Here is a 23,037-nt window from a genome sequence, read left to right as displayed (position 1 = left end):
GCCGCTTTCCCCTTGTCCCGGGACTTCCCCACCCTCTGATAGGGGTCACAGGATCGGCAATACTGCCGGATGGTGGTAAAGACCCCGGGCCAGTAAAAGTTCTGTAGCAACCTCTGCCGGGTGCGCCGGATTCCCTGGTGCCCTGCGAGGGGGATGTCATGGGCCAGGTACAGTAGCTTGCGGCGATACTTCTGGGGGACCACCAGCTGCCTCCTGATCCCACAGGACTCTACTTCCCTTGTGGGAGCCCATTCTCGGTACAGGAACCCCTTCTCCCACAGGAACCTCTCCTGGCAGCCTCTCCTCATGGTCCGTCCCACACTGAGGACGGTCAGGTCCCTGAGCTTCCGCAAGGAGGGATCTTTCCTCAATTCGACCTGGAACTCAGCGGCTGGGGAAGGGATGGGGCCCGGTTCCCCCTCAGTGGCCAGGTCTGAGGCCTCAGCCTCTCTGAGCCGTGCCCCTCGGCGCTCCCTGCCCACCAGGGTAGGGTCCTGTGCCTCCGGTGTGGTACCCTCGCCAAGGTCAGGGTGCAGTGCCCCTCGCCGGCTCTGGCTATGGGTCACAACCAGGGCGGTCTGGGGGTTGCTTGGCCAGTCCTCTAGGTCTCCCCCCATCAAAACTTCAGTGGGCAAATGGTGGTGTACCCCCACATCCTTGGGGCCCTCCTTGGCCCCCCATTTAGAATCATAGAATCATAGAATCATAGAATATCAGGGTTGGAAGGGACCCCAGAAGGTCATCTAGTCCAACCCCCTGCTCAAAGCAGGACCAATTCCCAGTTAAATCATCCCAGCCAGGGCTTTGTCAAGCCTGACCTTAAAAACCTCTAAGGAAGGAGATTCTACCACCTCCCTAGGTAACGCATTCCAGTGTTTCACCACCCTCCTAGTGAAAAAGTTTTTCCTAATATCCAATCTAAACCTCCCCCACTGCAAATTTCAGGTGTACCCTTGCCACGGGCACCTTAAATTGGGTCCGCCCACCCCTGTCAGGGTCAGGTAGGTGTTGGGCACCACCCGATCTGGGGCCACCACCTCGGGCCGGGCCAGCGTCACCTCCGCGCCCGTATCCCAGTATCCATTGACCTTCCTCCCATCCACCTCCAGGGGAACAAGGCACTCTCTCCGGAGGGACAGCCCCGCGCCCACCCTGTAAACTGAGCACCCGGAGTCCAGAGCCTCCAGCCCTCTGGCGGAGCTGGCCTGGGGTACTCTTCCCCCCTGAGCAGGTGGTAAACTGGTAGCCCCCCTTGCCTGGGTCGTCTGCCCCTAGTCCAGCTGAGTCCCTACCCAGTTAACCCTGGGTAGGTTGGGTCTGCTCAGTTTGTCCCTGAGCCCTGGGCACTGGGTCCATACATGGCCTCTCTGGCCACAGTGATAGCAGCTCAGGTCACGTTGGTCCCCTCGAGCGGGTCGGAGGGGCTCGACGCCAGGCGTTCCCCTTTGGAGGGGGTTCTCCCTATTTCCCCGCTGGGAGGCCCCATGGTGACTCTCTCTCTGCATCGGGGGGGGGGGGGGGGGCTGTTCTTTTGGGACTCCTCCTGGCTACCCCCTGACCGACTGTTCACAAACTCGTCGGCCAGCTGCCCTGCGTGCTGGGGGTTCTCGAGCTTTTTGTCCACCAACCACAGCCTCAGGTCGGAAGGGCACTGTTCATACAGTTGCTCCAGTATGATTAGGTCAAGCAGGTCCTCTTTAGCTTGAGCCCCAGCTGTCCACTTGCGGGCATATCCCTGCATTCGGTTGACCAGTTGTAGGTAGGTGACCTCAGGCGTTTTACGCTGACTCCGGAACCTTCTCCGGTACATCTCGGGGGTCAGCCCAAACTCACGGAGCAGGGCCTGTTTGAACAGTTTGTAGTTCCCTGCCTCCGGCCCTGTCATTCGGCTGTACACCTCCACGGCTTTGGGGTCCAGTAAGGGGGTGAGGAGCTGGAGCCTGTCTGCAGGGTCAACCCTGTGCAGCTCACAGGCATTCTCAAAGGCCGTCAGGAAGCTATCTATGTCCTCCCCCTCCTTCCTCTGGGCCAGGAAGCACTTATCAAAGCTCCTTGCAGTCTTGGGTCCCCCCGCACTCACCGCAGCCGGGGCCCAGCACTGCTCCTCAGCCTGGCCAGCTCCAGTTCATGCTGTCTTTGTTTCTCCTTCTCCTGACGTTCCCTCTCCTTCTCCTCCTGCTCATGTTGACGTTGTTTCTCCTCATGTTGACGCTGTTCTTCATGATCCTCCAGCTCCCTCATTTTCATCTCCCGCTCCCATTCCAGCCGCCTCCGCTCCAGGGATGGGGAGCTCCGCCGGGAGGATCCCCTGCTGGCTGCCGGGGTCAGGGTGCCCTCGGTATTCGCTGGGCTTCCCCCAACCCCTCCCCCAGGCATAGGTAGACAGGGTCTCGGGATGTCCTCGGCAGCAGTCTGACCCCTCCCAGCCCGGTCAGGCCCCAGGGCCCAGGCTGCGTCCACCGGGCGGCTTCCCTCAGGGACAGGGATCGGGTCATCCAAGCAATCCCTCTCCTCCAACTGGGCAATCAGCTGTTCCTTGGTGGACCTCCCGATGCGCAGCCCCCTCTGCCTGCACAGCTCCACCAGGTCGCTCTTCAGGCGTTTAGTGTACATCTCCCTGCTGGCAACTCGCAGGCCGGGCAGCTTTCCAGGGTTTCCAGGAAAAGCCCCTAGTGTGCCAGTCCTTCTTGAGGTCACCACCTCTTTGCCAGGGTCGAGCTGCAGACTCCTCCGCCCCGGGACCGCTCGCTGCAATCCCCTGGGGGACCCTGTTACTGCAAAAGTCCTTCTCTCTGGTCACACACTCCCAGGGGTTAACCGCCCCCTGGAACCGTCTCTCTCTGACTCTTCAGCATGCCTGGTCCCTGTCAATCCCCCTTCGTTTTACTGTTCCGCAGTCACTTACTCCAGGAAGCGCCATTCACGGGGTGCAGTACATCCCACCGCTGCCACCAGTTGTCACGGAGTGTGGGGGAGTCCAGGCCCTGCACCCCTCTCCTGGGATTCACTGAGACTCTCAGCCAGCCAGTAAAACAGAAGGTTTATTGGACAACAGGAACACAGTCCAAAACAGAGCTTGTGGGTACACCCAGGACCCCTCAGTCAAGTCCTTCTGGGGGAGCAGGGAGCTTAGACCCCAGCCCTGGAGTTCCCTGTGTTCCTCCACCCAGCCCCAAACTGAAACTAACCCCCACCCCCCACCCCAGCAGGCTCTCTCCTGCAGCCTGTCTTCACATTCCTGGGCAGAGGTGTTACTTCCCCCTTCCCCTCCTGGCTCAGGTTACAGGCTCTCAGGTCTCCCATCCCCAGGGCACATTCCCAGGTCAACACTCCCCCCTCCCTGCTGCGTCACATCTTCACACGGGGTCCTAGTGAGGAGCCAGCTGTGGTCACTCAATTAGTGTGAACTGCAAAAATGGAGCAGACAATCCCCATAAAGCTGGTGGATATTCCAATACTTAGATTCACCAAACCAGCACAAAACAGCTTCTTTATTACCTCACTGGTTACTCAGAAGTGCAAGCAACACAGTTCCCTTAAAGTGATCCAGCCTCAGGCCTCCATCCAGGTACCCACGTCAAATATGATGAAAATTTCTGTAAATCTTATTTCATTGTATTAAAGAAAAGGTTCGACCAATCCCCAAGGATTGGACACGTCACCGCCCAGGTTAATGAACGTTTCAGATCTTACCCAAAGACACGCTCCAGCCAATTCTTATTAACTAAACTAAAATGTATTAAAAAACAAAAGAGAGAGAGTAAGGTTAAAAGATCAATATTCATACAGACATGAGTTCAATTCATTGAGGTGCAGATTCCTAGCAGAGATGGTGAGCTTCGTAGTTGCAAAGAGTTCCTTTGGAATTCAGTTCACAGGTCATAGTCCAATGTCCAGATCTCATATTCAGGGCATACCAGCATAACTGGGACCTCAGACTTGCAATTCAAACTTCCCCTGATGAAGCGTAAGCAGATGTGAGATGACAGAATCAGGACCCAAGGATACAATTTCATGTCTTTTGACAAGCTGGGATTCCCTCGGGGAACAAAAGGTAATTAGGATGACTTTGAAGGAAGTCCATCACTGGTACTTACCTATATGAATTATCATAAGGCCATTTGCTTGTTCCTCCACCATTCACAGTACATTTCAAAGAGAGATGAATACCGAGATATCCTGTCTTTTGAGGATTATTTATTTTGCAGGATGTTTAACCCTTTCTAGCCATGCGTCACACCCCCAATGAGAGACTGGTGTGGAAGGGTGAAATTGGAGCTCCTGGATACACCTTAAATACCTTCCAACATTGATAGGAGCTGTGTTTACATTGAATTCTTTGTAAGGCCAAATTATTGATGCATGCTTTGGCCCCAGCCAAAAACCTAGTCCATATTTTGTGAAACACTTTAGTGATTCCAGGGTTTGGTCTATATGTGGACTTAACATAGCCATTAATGTTTTTCAAAGAGCACTTACTCTGGCATTCAGCCACGAAGGCTGTGAGGTATTGTACCTCAGTTTCCCTTTGTGCACAGCAGTTCAAGCTTGTAGTGGGTTTTCAGCTGTGTACAGTTTCAAGATTAGATACACGCACTAACTGTGGAATATCAGTATCACTAGGCCTTTTAACATAGTGTGTGTTGTCATGTAATGAAAGAGTCTAACCATGAAGGTTTTTACAACATGAGTTCTTATGTATCAGCCCCAACATGTTCAAGGGTTTTTCCAAAAAAAGAACCTGCACTTTGTACCTTTTTACAGTTCTTGGTATCAGCAGCAAGTTAGTTACTATCATTAACAATAATATCAGTTTTATCACAAGTGTACTTTTACAATTTTTTTTGTCATGCCAAGCCTTTGGTTTAGACAAATCATTCTTTAGGTCAGCTTGTTCAATATCCCTTTTGAATCTTTGTAGCTTTCTCTTGACCTCAGGGTCTTCCTTAACATAGGCTTTGAGTTTAACCACTTCCTTGGGGTTTTGGTATTTTTGGGTTAACCTGTGGCTTTTATTTGCAAGGTTTAATCCTTCCCTTCCTCCCTGTCCAGTGGGTCAAAATCTGAACTCTTTGGTGTAACAGAATCCATTGGCTGGCTGGGTGTGTCCTTTTTGCTAACAGCTACAGGCAAGTCTTTCTCCCCCCAGTCAGTCAGGTAATTTGCATGAACACAGACACTAGCCTGTTTACTAGTTTTCAGATCCTAAACCTTTACCAATTCCAAGGCTGGATTCTGTCTTAAAGAGGCACCATCCATTTTCACTAGCATGTTAACCATCCATTTTCACTAGCATGTTAGACTCAAGGTTCTTTTGTCCTTCCCTTACCAAGCTCTGCTTCCACCTGGAATCAGATGTCAAGTCCATGAAGAAACTACAAGACATATCCAAAATATGTAAAGATGAGAGTTTGCCTGCTCTCCCCTGTATTCTTGAGAAATTAACTGCACAACTGTCCTCCTGCTCTGCAGATTCAGCTGTCCAGTCTTCCCTCTGAACCTGAGATACAGACTGCTCACTCAAAGAACCAACGTGGAGACAGTCCTGTCCCAACACCATTGTCTCCCCGACAAGCTGGTTAAGCTTATAGGGCTGTTTAAACTCCCTAACAATTTCTATTCCATCTGAAATCTCCTCAAAGCTATCCACGATGGATTTTTTCAAAACAAATTCAGTGGCTTCATTTTTATTTCAAAGACTTTGGCCCCTAGGCACCAACACACTTTCCTCAGAAGAGAGACTGTTTGCTATCCACAATGGCCCATGAAGAGTCAATGGAAACAATTCCTTTTCACAGACATCAAAGACTTCACCCAGAACTTCCTTTCCTTCTGCAATATCCTCCACTGCAACAGATTCTTTCTGAGCTTTATTTATGTCCAGAACCGACTTTGGCACAACAGACAAATCACCAAACTCCTTCTGAGTTTCACAGACATCCAGAATCACCTCTGGCCCATCAGGAGGATTTTCACACAGCCCTGTTTCAGGCAAACTGCTAGACTTCATAGTCACAAGATTAGAGGCATTCTCTTCCTTGTTAAAAGTTTCCACACTGTCAGCAGGTAACACAGTCTAATCACCCTCATGCTCTCCTTGTGCCCTGGCTATGATATCACCCTGATCAGACAAGGTTGTCATATCTTTACCCAGCGACACACTAGCAACAGGCAAAACAGAAGCACCAAAATCGCTTGGTCTCTGGGAGCTATTTATGACATTAACTGGACGCAACCTAGCTGCAATGTCATCATCCCTAGCAGACACAAATTCAGGACCACTTCCTTCCTGGGCTTTAGTTGTATCCAGAATCAGCTCTGGGTCGATTGATAAATTTTCAACCATCATAGGCTGACAAACTTCTTCTGTCTGCTCTACAAACAGAAAAGAGCTGGGAAAACATTTCCCTTTCACAGACAAACAGCTTGGGATCTCATTTTCCTTGTCCAAGTACACATGGCTGTTCACGGACAATTGCTTGGAGATTGGGGTAGCTCCCTTCATGGGCAAGTCATTACCCCTAACAGACACAGGAACATTTCCTTCACTGTCACCATTCTCCACACTGGTAACAGGTAAGGTGTAGGGATACCCATGTTGCACTAACTTCGCTTTCCCAAACTGCTGATTACACAAAGCCATCAGCTCAGAAGGCTGCTTATGCTCATCTAAACTTTCTTTCCCTTTCCCTCCCTTAACAGATAAACTGCTGTTTCCCACAAATAGTGTCATATTACACTGACCTACCTTAAGCGCATCACTTTTACCTGGGACAGGCTTACTTTCCCAAGCTTTACTAGCCAACATTCCATCACCCATAAAAACATTACCCTTTTGTTCCTCAATTAGGGCTTTAGCCTGATCACCAGCTTTAATTTGCTCTAGAGAAACATTTCCCTGAGCCCTTTCTAATGCCAGATTCACTTCTGAGATACCAGACAGACACTCAGAAATGCCTTCCACATATGAACTGCTTCTTTGCACAGACAGACAGCCATCTTCCTCAGACAAACATTTGGAGAAACCCTCCACAGGCAAATCTTTGCCCCTAGTAGACACAGGTTCAGAATTATTTCTTTCCTGTGACTGGTTTATGTCAAACTGACTGAACAAAGCTTTAATATCATCCCAATCAAAAGATCCTTAGGCAATAACTTTCTTACACCAGAGATAACTTCATGTTTAACACCATTCCATTCAAGAGGGATTCTGGCTAAAGGCACACTGACAGTAAACTCATAGAGGATTACAACATTCACACTCTGATTTGGTATATAATCTTCCTCTTTGACAAGATCTGCTTTAACAAGAGTGATGTTAGAAGCTGTAATTTTCCCTAAACAGCGTTTATCATTGACTTTTACATTCTCTGCACAAGTTATGGGGTTACCTTCACCCGAGCTCATAGCAAAAACATTTACATAAAAGGTGGCAGTGTTGGGGTACATTTGGTTACACACAGACAACTGCTTAGGGTCAAACAACATACCAATGTTGTCACAAACTGGATAGATTCTATCCTCATCTTTGTTGTTGAGAGGAACTGTTTTCTCAGGATGATACAGTTCCTGTTGTTCCTTTATTCTCTTGAGCTGGAGTTTAAGTCTGTCCACTTTTGCCTTAGCTCTAGTTCCTGCAATCAAATATATGCCATTTTTTGTTCAGGTTCAAAACACAGGCATTCTCTTTCAGCAGCTTCTCCTTCCTCCTATCAGCTATTTTTTGCTTTTGTTCAAGTTCTAGCTGCTGGTTTCTCACTGCAAGCATTTTCGCTGGGTCTGCTTCCTTATCACTGGCAATTAACAGATTTTTCAGTTCCTGCTATGGGGCCTTTTGCTTAAAATACAACCTTCTCTGTAAGCACAATTCTTCCAGGCTTTTTCTGTCAGGATCTTGATCATGGGTCACTCACTGTAACTGATTTTTAACCCTTAAACTCTCCAATCTCGAAATTAAATTTTGACAAGCATGTGGTTCTGATCCATAAACCCAATTAACCTGTGGTAATGTGTATCCAAGCATGACTACGCCACTGTGACCGGGGTCCTAGTGGGGAGCCAGCTGCGGTCACTCAATTAGGGCGAACTGCAAAGAATGAAGCAGACAATCCCCATAAAGCTGGTGGATATTCCAATACTTAGATTCACCAAGCCAGCATAAAACAGCTTCTTTATTACCTCACTGGTTACTCAGAAGTGCAAGCAACACAGTTCCCTTAAAGTGATCCAGCCTCAGGCCTCCATCCAGGTACCCACGTCAAATATGATGAAAATTTCTGTAAATCTTATTTCATCGTATAAAATAAAAGGTTCGACCAATCCCCAAGGATCGGACACATCACCGCCCAGGTTAATGAACGTTTCAGATCTTACCCAAAGACACGCTCCAGCCAATTCTTATTAACTAAACTAAAATGTATTAAAAAAACAAAAGAGAGAGAGTATGGTTAAAAGATCAATATTCATACAGACATGAGTTCAATTCATTGAGGTTCAGATTCATAGCAGAGATGGTGAGCTTCGTAGTTGCAAAGAGTTCCTTTGGAATTCAGTTCATAGGTCATAATCCAATGTCCAGATCTTATATTCAGGGCATACCAGCATAACTGGGACCTCAGACTTGCAATTCAAACTTCCCCTGATGAAGCGTAAGCAGATGTGAGATGACAGAATCAGGACCCAAGGATACAATTTCATGTCTTTTGACAAGCTGGGATTCCCTCGGGGAACAAAAGGTAATTAGGATGACTTTGAAGGAGGTCCATCACTGGTACTTACCTATTTGAATTAACATAAGGCCATTTGCTTGTCCCTCCACCATTCACAGTACATTTCAAAGAGAGATGAATACCAAGATATCCTGAGTTTACAATTCATTTAAATTATATCAGAATACAGCATAAACAGGGACTGTTGATTACATTGTCCACCCTACTCATACATATGTAAATACACAAAAACACAAACATTATCTCCCCACATGTCTTTTGAGGGTTATTTGTTTTGCAGGATGTTTAACTCTTTCTAGCCATGCGTCACAGGGGGGAAATGTGACTCTTGTGATTCTCTGCTGCCCCATCAGCCCACCGCCCAGGGGGCAGGAGCAAGCTTCTGGGTGCAAGCTGGGCTCTTCCGCTCCCTTATGCCCCATGCAGGCACGCAGGTCCGGTCACAGTCTAGCTCCAAGAGAGGTCGGCTACAGTCTCTACAGCCAGGGCCCGACCCTTCCACAACTGCAGTGCAACTGCACCGAGTGTGTTCAGCACCAGCCTGCTTCTCCAGGATGTGATGGAAACAAGCCATCTTCTCCTACCTTCGGTGGACATGGAGATCAACTGATCACCGCCCTCTGTATTCCAGCCCTTAGCTTCCCCTCAGGCTGCTTTCTTCAAGACTAAACATGCCCAGTATTCTCAACCTGTCCTCACAGGTCTAAACCTTGGAGCATGTTTGCTGCTCTCGTCTGAACTCTGTCCAGTTTGTCCACAACTTTTTTACCGTGCGGTGCCCAGAACTGGACACAGTATCCAGCTGAGACCTCACCAGTGCTGAGTACAGCAGGGCAGTGACTGCCCGTGTTTGAACCTACGGCACTGCTGGTAATACACCCCGGAATGATAGCTGCTTTTTTGTACAACTTCATTCAATTTGTGAGGCGCTATCAGCCCCAGAACCTTTTCCGCAGCACTACCCTTAGCCAGTGTGTAATTGGGCACTTGATTTGTCCATCCTAGGTGCAGTACTTTGCACTTATGTAACCCTTCTGCCAGCAACACCGGCCAGGTTCAATACCTAGGGGCAGTGGTGAGCTGGAGCCGGTTCGCTCTAGTTCCCGTGAACGGGTTGTTAAATTTTGCAGCTGGTTTAGAACCGATTGTAAAAGGGATTCGGCAGACTCCGGCCCGCGGGCCACATGTGGCCCACAGGACCGTCCTGTCCGTCCCGCCTGAGCTCTCGGCTGGGGAGGCTCCCCTGAGAATTTCTACTCGCCCAGCGGCCCCGCGGTCCTTCAGCGGCACTTCGGCGGTGGGTCCTTCAGTCGCTCAGAGTCTTCGGTGGCACTTCAGCGGCGGGCCCTTCAGTGCCACCGAAGACCCAGAGCGACTGAAGGAACCGGTTCTTCAGCTTCCGGCAGCTCATCACAGCGTAGGGGTTCCTCTAAACAGGACAACACAGACTCAGCTCCAGCCCCTACCTAGGAACCTGGGGAAATGACACACCACCCCGGGTGCCTCTGAGAGGCAATACTTACCCTCTCGCACGCGCTGAGTCTGCGTATAGCAAGGAAAACTTTTAATAAAAAAGGGGAATGGAACCCGGCATTAATGGGGGGAAAACCCACAGCCATGATTCAAAAGTATGTGACCAGGAGCCAAACACCACCCCGCCCCCCGGGCAATGGCCTTGGCCTCAGTTTATCACCTTGTGGTGCAAAAGGCCGACAAACAAATGTTCCTTTAACACCATTCCCCTCTCCCTCCACCGCACCCCACTCACAGTGGCTGGCCTGGGCCAGCGAAGACCCGGCGTTCCGAGGTGCATTCCCATGAGTCCATTCATTCTGCTGTGCTGCCTTTCACTCCACTGCTGGCCACCGGGCCGCCGGCCACTCCGCTGCCCTCAGCGACTGCATGGCTGGCCGCTGTGCCTGCAGCTGCTTCCACCCCTCTCTCTCCTGCAACCCCTGCAAGGCCCTGGGCCCTGCCACTCAACGCGCCTCTCAGGGGTTGCAGCAGGTCCTGCAGGCTGGGCAGTTGCTCTCACTGGGCACACTGGTCCCCAGCGGCCTTCGCCCGCAGACCTGGCTTTCAGTGCTTGCAGGGCTAGTGACCACGTAACAAAACAAACAACTCTCAACTGGGTCTAATGCGCTCTAATCAGTGAGTAGGGGAAGGGGTCAAATGAGACCCAGAACAGCACCCACATCAGGAGATGACAACACCTTACTGGGCCCGGGCACCCTTACGCCCTGCTTAGCGAGTGCAGCCCAGTTGAGGGTGACGGGCTAAGCACAGTTCTGCTGCCGTTTACTCATACAATAAGGCTAACGAGCTTTCTTTACCCCTGCCACTGACTTGCAGGCGGTGGGTAACCTACGTGTCAAATGGACAGGCGGTGAGGTGGGCGCCGGATGGCCGCGGACCTGGAGCCCATTCCAGCGTCTAATTCAGCCCAGTGAGCAGTGGCTCAGAGCAGCTCCTGGGACTGGATGGCTTAGCCTGGTGGCAAAGCCCAGCCCTCAGCTCGCTCCCTCGTTGGCCATTTCAGCCGGGAGAAGCCAAGGGCGGACTGGCCACAGCTCCACTGGTGGTGGGTGAACCACCTAGTCCCCGACCAAACTGCTCGAGGACGCGCCCCCTTTCCTCTGCCAGAGCCCCCCTGCGGCTGCCAGCCCCCCGCATCCCCAAGGGGCCCCAGGGGAAAGGGCAAGCAGGGCTTCAGGAAGGGCTTTCTGGTCTCTGCTTTCGCTGAACGGACAAGCAGCCAGGTATGGCAGCCAGCGGTGCCAGCCGCAGTTGCAGGCCCAGGAGAGACACAGCGGAGAGCAGAGAGTCTGCATTTGCTGGAGGGTGAGATGGAGCTGAGCGTATGCACAATGGGCCAAATTCTGCATTCACGGGGGTAGAGCTGGAGTAACCCCACCGAGTTCCTCTGTTACTCTGGATTTACACTGATGGCAAAGGGAGCAAAATCAGCCTCCGATGGTGTGTCTGCACTGCATGGTAAACCCGGGTCTGGGGGACCCAGGCTTGTAGATTCCGTGTTTCCACACCCGTGCTTCAGTGTCCACACTGCAGTGCAAACCCGGGTTTACAACTGCTGGCCCCAGGCCTCACAGCCATGCTAACATATCCACACTGCACTACACAGACCGTCTGACTCAAATCCGCAGCTCATGCTGTGACCACACTGCAAAACGACAAGGCTTGGACCCGAGTCTCAGCGGGACTTGGGCTGGGAGCCACCCACTCCTTGCAGAGTCCTAGGACCCAGTTCCTGAGTGCGTGCTGACCTGAGTCACACTGGTTTATGTGCAGACAGAAGGGGGGGGGGGGGTTGGGTTCAAACCTGAGTCTGAGCCCAGGGCGAGCGTGCAGTGTAGCCGTCCCCATAGGCTGCAGCCTTCCGCCGATCAGCAGCGGCCCCTCGGTAACGAATTAGGTATGCCCTGGGCACAGGGATCAATCAGACCCTCCCCAGACAGCAGCTGGAGGGCACTGTGACAGCAGAAGCCGAGAGAGAAATTCCCTCTCACAAGGACAAGAGCACTATGTTTATGAAGATGATTTACCTGCCGACTCTAAAGCTGGATGAGCCTGAGAGGCAGCAGTGAGACAGGGCCAGCTCGGAGCCACTCCATACGCTGGCTCCGGGGCAGTGCTGGGACTCGGCGGGTGGGGGCCTGGCCCCGGGGAGGGGGCTCCCCGATACGGCAGGACACCTGGAGGCAGAGGGATTACTGAGATACAGTAGCTCCTCCAGGAGATCTCACCATGGATTGCGCCTCCCTGTGACCTGCGTTCCAGCCGTGGGGAGCAAATGGAGACAGGGCAGGAAGCAGAGGAAGCCTCTGAGCTCAGGCAGAGGCCCCACAAAGGCAGGCGTTCCTGTCTGCCACAGATCTTCAGCACTGCCGGTCAGGGTCATTCCGCCCTGCTGCTCCAGCCCTCAGCAATACCAGGGGCTCTTAGCAAATCTGCAAGCCAGGGGAGTGAGGGGCAGCAGGTACCTCACTGGTAGGGGGAATAAAAATCACCTGCCCGTGTAGAAACACAAACCTCTCCACCTTCTGGTAGTGAAACAACCGGGAGAGTTGCAGGGCACAATTCCATCCTGAGCGCTGTGTGAGGAGGCCAGGACTGGGATAACAGGGAGGGCTGTGGGTCGGGATGGATTGGCACCGGCCGTGCTGTGTGGGGTACCCAGGGTTGGGGTAGCAGAGGGGCTGCTCGTCAGGATGGAGGGGCATTGGCAGAGCTCGGGGGGCAGATCTAGAGTAGCAGGGACGCTGCAAGTCAAGATTGAGGCGCATTGGCAGAGCTGTACGTGGGGCGTTCTGGAATGGCCCGGTCGAGGTTAGTGCATGGTCAGGGTGGCAGTACAATTCTGCGGCAGCTGGGGGTGAACAGGATTAAATGCTGGGTGAAGGCACCAGGTGGAATGCAGGCTGGTGAGATCAGGCAGGGAGGCGTGCGTGGCAGTGACAGGGATATGGGGAAGCAGGACTGGAGCGGCGAGGGGTCAGCAGGGAATTGCACTAACAGATCTGTGCAGGCAGAACGAAGCCAGCAGCTGGCTGGCACTAGCCGGAGCTGTCGGACCCAAATGCTTATAAACAGGGCTCCCTGTTTATGTGTGCGGAGGCGCAGGGCTCAGAGACAGGCACATATCTATTACACACGGAGTAACGGCTGTATATTACAGGGCTGTAATTCTGTCAGGGAGCCCTCTGGCCACACCATAAAGTATGGGAGTGAAGCTCAGGTCGTTTATCAGCCTTGCCAGAATCCCCATGGTGGGATTAACCGCCAGAATGTGCTGCCGGGGCCCTTGAGGTGCATGTTCCTCATTACCAGACATGGGGAAGTGAATGGTTCCCGGACGCCCTGGCTCCAGATTCCCATTTGGCCAATCCCACTGCAGAAACAAATGCCCCGGGCCAGAGGTCCCCAGTCGCGCACCGTGGAGAACCAAGAGCAAATAGGTGACCAGCAAGCTGCAGGCCGGAAGAGAGTCACGGGAAGGGTCTGCGGAAATATTCCATCTACCGGACATGTTCATGGGAATCGGAAGGTGAACAGTGCCATAGTGTCTAGCATGCTGCCTCAGGGCATGGTGATCCTCTGTTCCCTTCCCCCTGCTCTGGCCCGGTTCCAAGGAGGTAATAATTGGCTCCTGGCCTATACCAGCATCGCCCCGGCCCTGCTTTACCAGCTGGTGCACTGGCTGAGTAAAACCATTTCCCCCTGCCTCTCCCATCTGCTGGGAGGGAAGCCGGTGTGTTTAGATTGATTGTTACTTGAGTTTCAGGCACTTTGGTACTACAATGATGGGGACCATCAAAGAAAGCAAGCATGGATGGATGGATGATGGTTTATTAAATCTCAAGGGATCAGTAATTCCAGCAGGAAAAGAGAAATACCATGCAGCCGACAATGTTAATGCAACATTCCATTAGTGGTTCTATTCATACAAGGTCAGATGCCAGTGGCTCCTCAGCTGGCGTTGATGGACACAGCTTTCAGTGGAGCCATGCTGATTTACACCAACAAAGGATCCGTACCGGGAAATTGACAGTTTAGGCTCCCATTGAAATGCAGCTGCTTCTGGGCTAGAGGGCAGCAACCAACCAACATAGCAGCAGGAGGACAAGATTTTGGCCAGGGACAGAAGGGCAGCCACCTGCTTTCACAAAGAGTGTCAAGGGATCTTTAGCATTCACACAGCAGGCAGGTGTTATGTGGGAGGCTCCTAGGCAGAATGCACATTGCATGCAGCTCAATCTACCTGTCTCAGGTGATGCTTCTGCTGGAATTTGAACCTGTGGTTGCAGGGAATCAAGGTATTTTAAAGGTGAATCCCAAAACCATTGCAGCAATGACAAAGGGACAGACTAGGAGTCACAGGAGACGGGATTCCATCCCCACCTCTGCTGTGCTGCGGGGCCTGGTGTGAGTCACTCACCCCTTGTCTGCATCCAGCTCTGGGGTGTACTTTCAGGCCACTGGGTTACAGTTGCTTAGCCTTATTCAGCTAATTCCTCATTTTTATGTGGAAGGGGGCGAAGGGGGGATTGCAAGTGGATTTTCCAAAGGAGGTTCTGCAGGAAATGAAACAGCAGCTGCAGCCCGTTGTACCAAACCTCCCAGTGTCCCATCAGCTCCCAGATGCCTCGCTGGAGGCCTTCCGCCCAAATACTAACCAGGCCTGAGATTCCCTAGCTTGCGCTCACAGCCTGGGCAGCTCAGCGCGTTGGTTCTAGTCACTGAAGTCCCTAAGAGGAGCAAGGACCAGCCCCAGCTCTCCCAGGCAGCCCTGCAATTAGGCCACCAGGCAACGCTGCAGCTGTGTATCACCCTGCACCATGAAACCCTGGAATAAAACATGGTTTAGAGCAGCCACGGCTCTCCCAGGCCTGGAACACCAGGTGCACTTAGGTGGTCTCTTGATCTGGTGCTTAGCAGGGCCAGAACAAACACAACCACCCAAGACAACATCAGGCTGTCCAGAGCAGTGAGCCCATCTGGTTCCAAGCGTACAGCTGCCGTCCCTTCCACTGAAAATTCACTCTGGCTCTTATAATTTATTCATCCCAGGATGCAGCTTATCCATCTGCAGTGTCATTACTGGAGATACCATTAGCTTTAAAATTTTATAAACTGCGGCGCAGGTGACAAGCTGAAAAGTTAAAGAGGGTGATTGTTGCAGGAGAAGAGGGGGATTGTTGCAGAAGAGGGTTATTGTTGAGCAGTTCTCTCCCCGGCTAAGAGATCCAAGCTCTTTAGAGGTGGTGGCAGAGATCTGTATCTACATGTGCTGGGCCTACCAACATCTCCAGATCTTCTCTCTCTCTCCTGGCTGTAAAGCTGATAGTGCCCCTGGTGAGACTGATTGCAAAAGCAGCTGTTTACACCTAGAAGCATCAAGCTCTGGTGCCTGGTTGAAGACCCGAATGCAGCAAGCACAGAAACGCAGGGCTGTCTGCGTATGAAGACATCTGTGTTTTGCTCCCTAGTTTGCCGTGATCTGGGATCAGGGAGACGGGCGACTGCAACCTAATGTTTCCTAAATACCCCATCATATTTGGATGCTGCAGTTTTGGGTTGTTCACTCTGAGACACCCAAACGTCCCCAAACCCAAACCCCCTGAAACCAAGACAGCCAAAGTGAGTGGGCGTCATTGCTTTGTGCCTCAGGCTCCTCAGCTGTGGAATTGGGATTATTTAATAGTCCACCTCATCCCGGTGCTGTGCAGTTAATTCTATCTGTCCATCCATCCTTGCCCATCTGTCTCGGGACTTCTCTAGCCGCTGGCTGTAGGCCTTGAGCAGAAAGTGCTTTGCAGTCGTTAGGTGGCATTCTCTTGGGAGGGCAAGATATTGGGCTCAGTTGTCATTTTCAGTGGTTCACAGCACTGCAGTTTCCAAACCGGAGCTCCGCCAGCCCCAATCCTCACACAGCACCAGGCTGGTGCCCAGCGGAGGAGTTTTAGAGCAAAGCCATGGGGCAGTTGTCTAAGGGGAGGCAAACACTCAGACTCTGAGGAACTCTCTGCGAGCGCAGGCCAGCTTCACAACCCATCCTTGCAGTGGGATTCCTCTCCACCGCTTGCCCTTAGCTCTGGCCTGGGCTTGCTGTGCCCTGTTTAAAGGTTGCTGCGGCCCCCATCCCAGGGGTTATTAATTATGGTTAATTATTGCTTAATTCACTGAGTGGCCAAGCCCAGCCCTGGGCTATTTCAGCTCAATAAGGAAGTTTAAAAGTTGCATTTGCCACTCAATGAGGGCTGGGGGTCGCAGAGTGGGCTATACAGCAATGCCTGTAAACATGAACTGCAACCTCTTCCTAGGGTGACCAGAGGTCCCGGTTTTAGAGAGACAGTCCCGATATTTGGGGCTTTTTCTTATATAGGCTCCTATGACCCCCCACCCCCGTCCCGATTTTTCACACTTGCTGTCTGGTCACCCTACCTGTTCCCCCTGCTCCCCCAGTAATGAATTAGGCATGTGCTGGTAGTGGGGATCAGTCAGACCCTCCCCCGACAGCAGCTGGAGGTGGGCTCTGACAGCAAGATTGGGGGATAAATTCCCTCTCACAAAGGACAAGAGAACTATGTGTATGAAGATGATTTACCTACTGCTTAAAAGTCTGGCTGCACCTGAGAAGCAGCAGCTAGTCAGAGCTAGTCCACATCTGGCCCTGGGGCGATGATGGGACTTGGAGGGTGGGGAGTGGCCTGAATGACACGCCCTGGGGGAGCAAAGGACAGGAAGGAGGATGCAGGGTCCCCAGGGATGGGGCATTAACTGAAGCACCTCCAGATCTCTCTGTCTCATTGCTTTTGTTTTTCATGGGAGAGAGAGTGTGATTTAGGGCAAGTTTCCTCTCCAGAAGGTTGTCCTCATTCACCCTTCATCGGGACCCCCCAGACTCGTGCCCCCCTAGGCCCACTGACTCGCATGGACATGGGGGCACACCCACCCACCCAGACATGATCTTCCATACGCACATGCATCATCCTCATGTGAAAATAATTCTCCACCACCTGCACTGGGAAGGGGAGTCCGGAGTCGGCGTGGTGGCTGTGAAGCACTCCCTGAGGACAAGATGGTGCTCTCCATGTTTGAGCTGGGTGGGCCAGGCCCACCAATGGTGATCCTGCTGGGACATCAAGCAGCCAAGGACAAGGGTCAAAAGCATGAGTGGTGGGGGCTCAGAGAATCCACAAAATCAGGAACATTCAAATGACAAAGGAAGTTGACCGCACCATGAGCAGATAATCCACCCGACAACCACGGCTGTCAACCTGGAAGGGCTTGGGGAGATTAGCACAGAGCCAGATTGCTTTAATGTGATGCATATAAACTCATCCCACCAATTAACTGAGCAACCGTAGTATCTCTTCTAGACTAGGTCTTACCTCGGCCTCATTACCGCAATATCTGAGTATCTTCCAGCCGTGCATTAAGCGACATGACTAATATCTGTCATGTGCGGTTCTCTCTTCCTTTTTCTCCCCCAGAGGACAGCCATAGGAGAGTTTTGTTTTTCAAATGTTATTTTTCATGTATCAGAGGGGTAGCCGTGTTAGTCTGGATCTGTAAAAGCGGCAAAGAGTCCTGTGGCACCTTATAGACTAACAGCCGTATTGGAGCATGAACTTTTGTGGGTGAATACCCACTTCGTCGGTTGCATCCGACAAAGTGGGTATTCACCCACGAAAGCTCATGCTCCAATACGGCTGTTAGTCTATAAGGTGCCACAGGACTCTTTGCTTATTTTTTATGTATTGATCACCTGCTTCCTGCCCAACACATGTTTGTTATTGATGGCTAGTTGAAGACATGTGCCTTGCCGTTGGAGCAGAAGGTGGGCAGCTTTGGGATGGTCCTTCGTTCCTGGGGGATTTGTTCCATAGTCCCGGACCAGCCCCCAAGAAAGTTCTGTCTCCTGCACAGACGACCTTTACCCTTATTGTAGTTAGTTCCACTGTGCAGGAGGAGTGAAATTGTCACCCACGTTCTGCATCCTGGAGCTTTTGGTGACCTTTTAGATATCATGGCTTCCTAGGTTCCAAGGCCAGAAGCAACCGCTGTGAACATCTAGTCTGCCTTCCTGTAGGACACAAGCCAGAGAACCTCACTAAGTAATTTCTGCATCAAGCCCATCACTTCTCTTTGCGCTACAGCAGGGATTCTCAAACTGGGAGTCGGGGACCCCTCACGGGGTCGTGAGGTTATTACATGGGGGATCGCAAGCTGTCAGCCTCCACCCCAAACTCCACTTTGCCTCCAGAATTTATAATGCTGTTAAATATATAAACAAGTGTTTTTAATTTATAACGGGGCGGGGGGTTGCACGCAGAGGTCTGCTATGTGAAAGGGGTCACCAGTACAATAGTTTGAGAACCACTGCGCTATAGTGTCTTTTTTTGAAAGACATCCAAGATTGAAAGACTCGAAGCAATGCAGAACCCGCCATGTTCCTGGATATCTCCTGGGCCCAGACTATTGAAAACCTTGACGATAAGAGCCAAGAAGGCCTTGAACTTCACTCTTTATTCAACAGGAAGCCAGTGTAGAAAGCAGAGGACAGGTGCAAGGTGCTCACGGCCTCCCATGTTGCCAGGGAGACGCGGTGTAGCATTCTGTTCTAGCTGGAGTTTCCTAAGGGCGGATGGCTTCGTGCCCAGGTGTATTGCGTTGCTGTAGTCTGGGTGCGGGGCAATAAAGCCGTGAATATTGGAGGCCAGTCATCGTCTACCAGAACAGGATGGAGTCTCCTAGCCAATTGGAGATGGTAGAAAGTATGCTGAGAGCTCAGCATCATTCATGAGTCCCCTAGCCTGATATAACCAAAGGAGATCACACCCTGCCAACCATCAGAACCTCCGTCTTGCTCTTCCGCTACATTACCTTCCTACTCCCACGTGGCACAACCTTCAGCCCCAAGAACCCCAGGTGAAGTTCTTGTTGAATTGTTCCTCCCTTCCCATGGCTGCCAGATACATCACGTGGACACGAGTCGAGATGAGCAAATAATGTGTAATTCATCATCTAGTTATCACGTTTGCCTCTTCTCCCCTTTGTGAGCAGATTGCAAAATCCTTCACAGGGGCTTTCAGTGTGGAACGAACTGTGAGTTTCTCCCCCATCTGGTTCGAAGCACGTATGAATTGCGCTGCAGTGAATAGTCAAGGTCTGACATTCCAAACTCATGCTATGCTGCTGAGTCGCACAAGTACCGTTTCTAGCCCACGAACAGACGACTTGCAGGCCTGACCAACACAGGGAGAATCTGGAATATTATAAATGAACATGTGCACTTTGTCCTTCACTCACTCACTGGGACACATCTGTAAAGTGTGTCTGGGCCACTAGAGGATAAGAACCTACTAGTGCTGCTAGCTAATAGAGTCCCTTGTTTAATTTGGGTGGTAGAGGGAACAGTGCTGAAGCCTGAAGTTCAAGCTCCACTGATGATACTTGGGGAGGAGGGTGGCAATGCGTTTGCATTCACTATTCGTGCTAGTAAAGTGCAACTGCTCAAATATTTGGGGGAAGTGAGCACAGAAGGGCCATAAGCCCAGTCAGATGAAATGCCATCCTGAATTCAATTGGCCAGTCCCTGGGAATGTTTCCCAGCATCCTCTCATCTCTGTATATCACCCAAGCGACCGATGGTACAAGAAATGCACCCGGGGCTTGATCCAAACCCCACTGACATCAACCCAAAGCCTTCCACTGACTTCAAAGGGCTTTGGGTCAGGCTGGGGTTTAGCCATGCGGGAAGTTTATCGAAGTACTCTGCTGCCAACTATGTGCTTTACATGTTGAAATCAAAGATCAAGGCTCCGAGTCTCCCTGGCCTGCCTCTTAACTCGGCCGTCGACCCCCGGCAAAGCACGTAGAAAACCGCCTCGTCCCAGCACAACCGCCATCTTGCATTGCCATTGCAGCGGGGTCACGGGCTGCCCAAGGGGGAGGGCAGCGGAGACTCAGGCCCCAATAGACCTCCTGTCCTCTTCTGCTCAGTCTGAAGGGCCGGATTCCAGCAGCCTTCCACAAGGGACATTCCCTTTCTTACCTGTGCTGCTGACCCCCCATCTCTGCCCCTTCCTGCCAGCTGCCTTGCGGGCTTCACATGTTTGGCTTGCAGCCGGGGAAGAGCGGGCTCGGTTCCCTTAGCAGCCCCCAGGGCAGCAGAGGCAGCACCCCACAGGCCAGCAAGTCCTCTCCATAATGGAGTCGCCGTACAGAGCTGTCTCCTCTGAACTGGAGCTGTTCAAGCACCGCCCAGCCGGCCCGTCTCAGCTCCCAGCACCCTGCCGTTCCACGACTCTTTGGCGTGAGTCAAACGGCACCTCGTCCCCCTGCTGCGGTCTCGCTGCCTTTCGGTTACCTGCCTTCTGATGTGAATTTTACAGGAACTGGCTTTCCAGCCCACAGCCGCTCGGTGTCTGCTCTCCACGGCATGTCCCTCTTCGGTGCTTCGAGTCCCACGGCCTTTGGGAATCAATTTCCCCTGGAAAAACATGCTTCCCACCTACTCGGGAATCACCACTTCGCATCAGAGCAGGGACAGACATCTAGACTAGAGTCCCATCTCTCATTACAACCAGCATCTGGGGTGGCTGAGGAAGGTGCAAGACACCCCATAACGGAAGTGCAGACAATGACCATTCTTGGAGGGGCTTCCTACCCGTTAATTAGTGGTTGGCTCCAGCTCTGAAGCAGTAGAGTTCCTAACCCTTCACATTTCAATCCTAACTCCTTCTGAGGCCCCTATCTGGAAAACAGGATTCAAAGGAGCTGGCATCTCCTTGCAGGCAGGAGTCTGTGGAACTCATTGCCACAAGCCATTATAAAGGCCCAGAGCTTAGCAAGATCCCAACACGTTAAACCGTTATTTTTCCTATTGAGAGGTCAAATCCTTGTTTGAATCTCGCTGAGCTCTTGACCTCAAGGTCTCAGAGGAGCACATGGGAAGTTTCCATGGGGCCAGAGGGGAGGGAGAGATGCACGAGCAGGTGCTAACCCTGAGCCCAGTGCAGATCCCTAGTGAACACGTCCCTGCTTGCTGCTCCTTCCTGACTCTTCCAGCAAGGTCGTGACCCTCCCCTGCGATACCCGAGCCGCGTGCTGTGGGGCAGCGCTGCAGGGAGCTGATGGGGTGAAGCGACGGGCCAGGGACGAGGCTGACGCAGCAGCAGGACCCAGCGTGGTGTCTGGAAAGGTGGCTTGTGGGTGCCAGCCCGACCTAGCGAGCAGGGGGCCCCGCTGGCCAGCACGCTCTCCGTTCCCTGGGCAGCCAGCTCTCTGCTTTGCACTGCCGTGCCCTGAGCTGCCCTTCCACTGCAGTCTGGCCCAGTCCTGCCTCCCTAGCTCTAGAGGCTGCTCCTGGCTTTGCTGGTGCCTTGCTGGCCCCCGCCGTAGCTCTCGCCAAGCCTGGCTGCCGGTGCCAGCGGGAGTCGTCGCTCCCGTCGAGCAGCAGGACGAGTCCATTGCAGCGCGTGGCTCAGCGCCGAGGACTGGCTCCCCCTTCCCGGATCCTGGCGTGCATCTGCGGCTCCATCCCCCTCCGGCGGCCCCGCGCACCTGCACTCCCAGGCGGAGAGGGATTTACCCTGCCTCAGGCTCTCAGCACCAGGGGTCAGCCCTCATAAACCTCCACGGCACCGGAGCCCAGGCCAGCTGACTCGCCGGCGCCCACGGGGACAGCCCCCCGCGCCCCATGCTCTTCCAGGCCCACTCCTGCGCTGGGCTGATGCACGGGGACCGGGGTCATTCCCAGGCCAAACAGCCAGAGGGGGCCCCCATCCAGCGAGTTCAGATCAAGCTGCCTGGCTCAGGTGGTGCTGTTGGGGTCTGTGTTGATGGCTGCGTGTCCCCCCCATTGCTCCCCACTCCCCCCCCCAGGAGCACTCTGGGTAACCCCGTTCTGTGGGAGGCAGGATGAAGTCATGCTGGTCCACAGCGAGCTCCTCCAGCTGCCTGGAGCCAGGGCAGATTGTGGGACGTGTCTGGTGACTGACGAGGCCTGAAAGCCACATTTATGCGAGATGATATCAAGAGTTTTAATTTTTTATGAGTGAGGGGGAGCGCCCAGGGAGCCGGGGGAGGGGGGGAGAGCGGGACGAGGGACGGGGGCGAAATGCGCTTTGGTTTGGTTTGTTGACCCGCAGCTGCAGAAATGCTGCTCGGATCAAAACAACATCCCGTCCCGTCCGAGGCACAGGGAGCAGCTGGGGCCCGGCAGGGAGGAGGCTGGGCCGTGGCTTGCAGTGGCCGGCATGGAAAGGAGCCGCTACAGCAGAGAGCGGAGGCCGCCTGCGGGCAAGAAGGAGCCAGGCAGCACGTGCCAACAAGTGCGCACTGGGCGCCTGTGCCCGAACACAGCTGGGAGTGATGGCTTTGCCGGGGTAGCGAGAGCCCCCTGCTATTCCAGGCCGAGGCTCCCCCCGAGACCCCGTGCCCGAACACAGCTGGGAGTGACGGCTTTGCCGGGGTAGCGAGAGCCCCCTGCTATTCCAGGCCGAGGCTCCCCCCCGAGACCCCGTGCCTGAACACAGCTGGGACTGACGGCTTTGCCGGGGTAGCGAGAGCCCCCTGCTATTCCAGGCCCGGACTCCCCCCTGAGAGCCCGCGCCCGAACACAGCTGGGACTGACGGCTTTGCCGGGGTAGCGAGAGCCCCCTGCTATTCCAGGCCGAGGCTCCCCCCCGAGAGCCCGCGCCCGAACACAGCTGGGAGTGACGGCTTTGCCGGGGTAGCGAGAGCCCCCTGCTATTCCAGGCCCGGACTCCCCCCGAGACCC

The sequence above is a fragment of the Lepidochelys kempii genome, chromosome 5 (genome assembly GCF_965140265.1).
Source record: "Lepidochelys kempii isolate rLepKem1 chromosome 5, rLepKem1.hap2, whole genome shotgun sequence".
NCBI classification, from domain to species: Eukaryota; Metazoa; Chordata; order Testudines; family Cheloniidae; genus Lepidochelys; species Lepidochelys kempii.
Note: the sequence above shows the minus strand (reverse complement) of the source record.